Consider the following 7,676-nt stretch of genomic DNA (forward strand, 5'->3'; position numbering starts at 1 on the left):
TGCTTTAAAAACAAATTATTAATAGTATGTTTGGCGAAGATGTTTCAACATTATTTCATAATAACAAATGACAGCCAGTAATAAATAATAATGAGAAAACAGTAAAATATATAAAGAGAAAAACCTTACAAAATATATCTTTAAAAGCAAATGAAGGCCATACTTACATTGCTGATACAAAGAGGACTCAAGCTGTCCTTTTTCAAACTTCACCTCTCACCATTTAATATTGTGGCTTTAACTGTTGACTGCCCCCAAACAGTTTTGACCTCCAAACTAAGACTCCACCAATCCATTTTCTCCTCAGTCGAGATGCCACACGATTTATAGATTACTCTCCACTCTATTTTTATCCCCTAGAGCTAACTCTCAGCTATGGGCCAAATGGGAACCCTGATTCAGGTTAAGAAAATAGTCCCTGAGGTGAAGTTGCAGTAGATAGTTTTGATGTGCTTTTAGAATATTTGAGGTCTTAGGCTCTCCTCTCCTCTCCATTCTACCGACTTTCCACTTTCCTCTCCCCCACACCACTTCTTTCATTTGTTTGCCCCTCTCTTCCTTTCTTTCCCTTCCTGATTTCTGTATGTGTTCCATATGTGATACCTCTATTTACTGTAGAATTATATCACCCTTATTATTCCCTCAAAAATTTGGGCAAAAAGGTGTGCATTATGCATGGCAAAATATGGTACTCTCCTACAGTCCAAAAGGTCCAAAGTCTAAAACCAGTTTCCTGGGCTGAAATTAAGGGTCTTGATTTCAGGGCTGCACTTCCTAGGAAATCTGCTTCTGTGCTTTTTTCCTGGACTTAGAGCTGCATTCCTTGCATTCTTTGATTCAAGGGCCTCTCCTTCAAAGGCAGCAGTGTAGCATCTTCAAATCTCTCTCTGCTGAGGTTATGGCATCGTCTTCTCGCTTCTGTGGCAAATCTCTCAGCTTCTCTTGTGAGACAATTCCGATCACATTTGGGCTTCATCAGATAACCCAAATTGATAATCCCCAACTAAAGACTCTTCCACCTGCAAAGTACCTTTCACTTTGTAGGATAACATTACAGGTTGCAGGGATTATGACTTTGATATCCTTGGGACTGTTACTCAGTGAACCACAGTTTACTAGTTATGTCTTTGGCAATTTAATAAGTACATTTCTTGCCCAATAGTGTTACTGTGAGTATTTAAAGAGAAAATGCTTGCAAAGTGCATAGCAGAATGCCTGGTAAAAAGTAAGTCCACTTTAAGTTAAAATAATTTATGTGCTAATAACTAATAGTGTTCCTACTATTAAGTATAGCTATCTTAAAGATCACCCAGTTCATTTCCTATTCACCTTTATGCTACTTTGATCTAGCTTTGGTCCTCCCTACTCTACTAAAACATTTCTTTCAAGATCACCAGTCTCCTCCAGCTGGTAAGATTCAAAGACATATCCTTGGGCTTCATTTAAGTAACATTTAATACAGTTGGCCATTCACTTTGCTTAAAAATACTCTCTGTACTTGGTTTCTGCCATATCATATTTTCTGGTTTTCTTCTTGTCTTACTGGATATTACTCCTTGTTTCTTTTCCCATCTTCTTCTTGAACCCACCACCAAATACTGGTGTTTCTCAGACTTCTGTCATGAGTGCTCTTTGTCTGTCTTTACACTGAGGTGAAGAGGGGCAGGGCATGCTTGATGAGCTTAAAGAAGGTAACAGGACAGGGACTCAGATCGCGAGGGAATGGCAGGGGCATGGGATGCAGCTGGAGTGGCGGGCTGGGTCAGATTTTACAGTGACTAGATGGCCCTTCTGATAAGGATTTTGACATTCATCTTAATGGGTTGTCACGGGAGGCTTTGAAGTTTATTTTTTTGGGTGGGTGTTATGAGTGAATGCCTGAGTTCTTCCCTCTCTGTGAGATCTACAGCTGATGACCTTCTTCCTGAAGCCTGCTGAACCATTGAGCCAGTGTACTACCTGGGGTTCTGGGTTTAGATAAAGAAGCAGGAGAGAGATAATAGCTATTGGTGAGTGATAGAGGTTCAGTCCTATTCCCTACATTTAGTAAAGATATGTGAGCTTCCTGTGTGTTGGAAAAACATCACTAATTGTGGCTATAACCTAGGCAGTGTTGCAAGTATGCTTCTGAGTAAGGAACCCCCAGGTGTGGCTGATATTGAGGTGGGAAGGATTAGATTTGCCTTGAACCTGGTCTTCCAGTCAAGGGACTGTGTGCGGGGTGGGGTGGAGGGGAGCGGGCAGGGGGGCGAGGAGGCCCAAGTGCTTTCCTAAGATCCTGCCATCACTCAATAACTCTGTCAAAGGTGGAACTGACAAGCAGTCAGTGTCCTGCAGAAGAATAGCAACAACTAAAAGAAAGAATGGAGGACTTACCACCAGGCACTGTGGGCACTCAAGTGATCAGATGTCTCCCTGCCTCCTCTCAATGCCACTGAAGCCTAGATATCAGATGCTGTCTCCGGAGACCACACCCTTTCCTTCCTACCCCCAACACTTCCAGTCAGCGGTGCATCCTGCTTTTGTGGAACACGGAGAAATGTGAGTAAGAGATGAGATAATCTCAACCAAAACTGAAGAAAGGTTATAAGGGTGGGCTGAGAGATCTTTAAGAAGCTTGTACTTAGGTGAAATGGAAGTTGAAAGGGAACACTTGATAGGTATTATTTGGGAAAAATGTAAAATGATTCCAGATTTATACTTCAATGACACCTTAAACCAAATAAACATGTATTATTTAATTTTGTTATTTTGGTACGCATCACAAAACTTTGAATTAAATGTTACTGTTCTGACACTGCAGGTGATAAGGTTTCATGAGATCAAATGACTTACGAAAGGGAAGAGCCAGCCGGATGCAGATGAAGGATTAAAACCCTCATCTCCCTGACTTTGAAGCTTCTGCCCGTTCTCACCCACTGTACTGCCCCGTATGACCATACTTTCCAAGTGGTGTCATGGCTGTGCCCAGTTTAAATAGAGTTAAAAATAAATAGCTATTTCTAATACTTCAATGTCACATGAATCAGACCACCCAAGGTTGTGAAGTGTAGAATGATGCAAATAATTGATTAGCTCTGGCATAAGGACAATTCCGATTTTGAAGTTAGATTCTGCTAAGACTAAAGACAGAGCTATGCTATGGTAATTCCTCACTTGTTCTCTGTCAGGTAAACCTGGATTATTTTAACCATAACATGAGATTATTTATTTTTGTATTGTTTAGGGCACACACTGCCCTTCTTGCACTGCCCTTCCAGCCACCAGCCCCGATCCTCCCCTCCTCACCTTTAGAATATCCGCTCAATGACCTCATTCACTTTCTTTTCTGATATTTTACTAACAATCTAGAACCAGGGCTTGGCATATAATAGGCCTCCCATAAATTTTTGTTGAATGAATGAGTCCGGAAGTGCTTTTTAAACTACCACATTAATCCTACCTTAAAGAATTAGAGGCAAAGAAGGAGGGGAAAAAAGAGGGTGTTATGGATTGAGTGTTTGTGTCCCCCTAACTTCATATGTTGAGCTGAGGTTCAACGTCTCCTTTTCATTTGATGGTATTAGGAGGTGGGGCCTTTGGGTGATACTTAGGATTAGATGAGATCCTGAGGGTAGAACGCTCATGAATGGAACTCGTGCCCTTATAGAAGTTATGAGAGCACCTACTTTTTTGCTCTATTTCGCCATGTTAGGACATAATGAGGAGTCAGGAGTCTTCAGTCCAGGAAAGGTCCCCTCCACAACTGGGCCGTACTGGCATCTGGATCTTGGACTTCTGGTCTCTAAAACTAAGAAAAATAAATGTCTGTTATTTATAAGCTATCTAAGGAGTTTATTATAGCAATCTGAACAGACTAAGATGGAGGAGGAAGAGGAGAAAATAAAGTTTAGATCTTCTCTGGTTATTCAAGAATCAGTAGACCAGGTTACATGAGCATGCCATTGCTGGCTAAGGTGGCAGCCTTCATGGGCTTTAGTGGCTTCCCTGAAAACTCTGTAATGTGAGAGTAACCATAAACACCTAGTGCATCAAAATCCTTTTCCAAATGGTTTAACCAGTTGCTGATCTGCTTCCCACCTGGGCTAAAATTTCAAAGACGTATGTCACTTAATTGTGTAGGTGGTGTCTGGGCTTGAGTCCAAGTGAGATTTGGACAGATGAGTATAAATAATAAATTAGTGGGCTTGCCAGAAGTTCCTTCCCAGGAGGACCAAGAGTCTTATTTGGAGGAACGTTTATTCTGAAGGGAATTTGACTTTGATCTAGTAATGAAGCCTTACTGTTTGAGTGCAGGAGTATATGATCCTTATTTATTGTCATCGCTCTTGACAACCTTGTGATATAAGCCTCTAATTTTAATCTTACAAGTGGCAAAACAGGTACAAAGATTAGCCATTTTAGTTCACACAGTGTGGCCAAACTGCTGCTTATGGCCTGATTCTAGAGCAGGCGCACACTGTCCAGGATTACGGTCATGGTTCAGAGAGGGTTTCTTTAATTACAACTCATAGAGAAGAAATTTTTATAAATTTATAAATTTATACATTTCTGTATGAATTTTCTGTATACATTTCTGTATGAGAGATGTAGAAACTATGTAAATGTGCTACATGTAATTTAAAATAAAAAATAATAATAAATTATAATTAATATTTAAGTATAATAATAGTACTGAATTTTGATAAATTATACTCAAAGCTGTTGAATGAATACTATCAAATTTTCCTTTCTGCTTATGCTTCTGCTTCTGCTGAAAACTGAAGAAGGGACTGAGGCTTAAAGTGATTGAAAAAACCTTCACATGGTTTCTTGTGTCCACTCAGAAAGGGTAAGATCTTTTTTTTTTTCCTAGAGTACAGTGACAGGAAATAATGTCTCTGATTTGAAATCAGAATTGATCTGCTGCTCTGCTTGCCACAGCTTGAACATTGCCATAAACCTCTGATGGAGGATTTCCTAGAATGAGGTTGTGAATGGCAGCTCTTGCCATCCTGATGTTTTGGGAAGAGCCAAGGATGTGAAATTTCACATCAGCTAAAGCTTTCTATGCTTATGTCACATTCTCTATGGCGAACTGGGTTTTTCCTCTTTTGCCAATAGTGATTTTCCCTATTGCCCTTGACAGGTGGTCTCCATTTAGGGGATTCACATCTGTAATTTCAAAAGACTAAGAATCCACCCTAATGAGGGCAAGTGCATCCTCCACCTAGAACCCGAGGATGAAGGTGTTCACGGCATCAGCTGCTTTTGTCAGAACGCTAACATCCTTGCTTTCTTTACAAGTCCTGATTTCTACATTCCTCAATTTCAAGGTAAAGCATATCTGAAGTCCTAAGTGTTCTACAATAGGAGTAAATATCTTCAACCAGTTTTCTTACTGGTGTGTATCTGTTAGCTAGGACTGGAGTTTTCCCGGTTTCTCCTTTCTCATCCAGCTCCCATCCTGGAGAGGGGTGGGAAGATGGGCCTCTTCATGGGTGGGCCTCCTCTGTGTCCATGTGGCATGAGTCCCCACCTTCCCCCGCTACCGACACCTCATCAGCCTGCTATTCCTTCACCTGCCAGCCACCCTTATGGGTGACCTGGGTGACACTGTCCTGAGCCCGGGTGCTGTGTGCCTCCATTAGGGTTGCCATTCCCGAGGATATCCAGGCCCCATCATCTGTTTTTTATGTATTTGTCTCTCAGCATAATTCCTGTTAAACACATGTCGGAGTGCTGTGGTGGATGTGGGTGTGTTTAGCAAAAAGGTTTGAGGAGTACAAAGTGAAAAGCTACAGGACTCAAGTTAGTGTAAGATATTAAAGTCCAAGCCCCCTACTTTGAGATCCTTGCAAAGAGGACCCAACCCTATGAATACAACGAGGAGTAGTCCTTGAATAAACTCAACAACAATGGTAGAGTCATTCATGAGTCAGTGTGATACTGGATATTACAGAAACCCCCAGAAACTTCCCAAGAGATTGTGGAGGCAACTGAAGGAAAAGGCCAATGAGCTTTTTACTGTTTTCAGTACAAATTTCCAAGTAAGTTTTACTTAGATGTTTAAAGAAATAGCTACTTTTTAAAACTCAACAATCCATATTCTGCCTAAAGACAAAACATGTCAGTGCAATAGTTGCCGGATAAACTCAGTCGCCTTCACGCTTTCTTTATCCTGTTTAGATATACACTGAGTTAATTCCAAAATTTCCTCCTTCCCTGCTTTCTCCTCAAAGTGGTGTCAGTGTTCTGTTCTGGCACAAGAGGAAGGCATCGGGTCCAAGCTGTCCTTTCTGTCATACAGGCATCCATAAGCTGGGATGTCACTCATTCTTTCTGATCTTTGGCCTTCGACTCTTGCTCCCTGCTGCCATCATCGGAGGTGTCAGTGTGACCGTTTGATGGCTGGCTGCAAAATTCTCTGCCATAGGGGTGTCCCTCATCACAACCATAAGATACTTGAAGGTTCCCCTTTCAGCTGTTTGGTATCATTCTAGGGTCCAAGGTCAGTGGGCTTCTGTCCCATGCCGTTCCTGGCTGGCTGCCTTTCCTCTGGCTGTCTCAATTTCTCTGCTAGAGCACAAACGTTCTATTGCAGCTATACCAGGGGGCTCTGCATAGTGCTGGGAATTCTGGGACTTAGTTTCTCTTCAGAGCCCCTGCCCAGGGAGAGAATGGATTTCTTATTCTCCCAGATTCCCAAATATTTCTGAGGGTTCTATTATTATTTTTCACCCTGGGGATAGTTAAATTATATGTTGATTGTACAGAAAGGTGGAGACTCAAGTACATATAACACATTTAAAATTGAGCTCCCCATTTCAACTGTTTCCCTTCCAATCTTTCCCATTTCAGGAAATGGTACCACATTCATCATGGGAGATATCTTTAAATCCTGCCTTTCATTCATCCTCTGCATTCACTCCAATGCCAAATCTTGTCAGCTCAGTTTCTAAAATACATTCTGAATGTGCATCTCCAGCATGACCATGTAACCTCCACTTCTAGATGTTTCTATTACAACAGGCTTCTTTTTTGTCTTTTCATGTTTGCTTTTTGTTTCTCCAATCCATTTTCCACAAAGCAGACAGTTTTAAAAACACAAACACATATACAAAAAGTCCTCCACAGCTTAAAAGAAGCAGAACAGAAACAGACTAATAGATACAAAGAACATTTTGACAGTTCCTAAGTGTGAGGGGGTTTGGGTGGTTGGATGAAAAAGGGGAAGGAGTTAAGAAATACAAATTAGTAGTTACAAAACAGTCACAGGGTTGTAAAGTACAGCATAAGGAATATGGTCAACTAAAAAAATATTTAAAAAACCCTTGTTAATGGCTTTCCATTGCACTTTTCAAAAAATGAAAACTCTCCATAGACTGATGTTTTGCATATTCTGATTTACTCTTTTCTAAACAAACCTCTTTCTCCTCATCTTCCTTGCTCTAGTCACACAACCGCCCTTTAAGTTCTTAGAAATGTGGAGCTTTTTCCTCCCTCAGAGTCTTTGCCCACGTTCTTCCTTCTTCCTGAAAGGCTCGCCCCTGCTACTCATTGTGTGGCTGACTCTTTCTCATCCCTCAAGTCTTGGCCAAATATTATGCTCTTTTTTATTATTTCTGTCATTACTTCTGACCACACCTTGTTTTTTTCTTAGAACATTTTTACAGTAGTGATAGTATACTAGATCA

The 7,676-nt window shown here is 41.0% G+C and overlaps 1 pseudogene; it reads right to left on the minus strand.

Moving 5' to 3' along the window:
* Positions 1–5,053: 5,053 nt before the first annotated feature.
* On the minus strand, positions 5,054–5,639 carry LOC129073585 (RNA-binding protein PNO1-like; annotated as a pseudogene).
* Between the last annotated feature and the right edge of the window lie 2,037 nt (positions 5,640–7,676).

Source organism: Pteronotus mesoamericanus, unplaced genomic scaffold, assembly GCF_021234165.1.
Source record: "Pteronotus mesoamericanus isolate MK-2021 breed Mesoamerican mustached bat unplaced genomic scaffold, CSHL_Meso_final contig_42, whole genome shotgun sequence".
Lineage (NCBI taxonomy): Eukaryota > Metazoa > Chordata > Mammalia > Chiroptera > Mormoopidae > Pteronotus > Pteronotus mesoamericanus.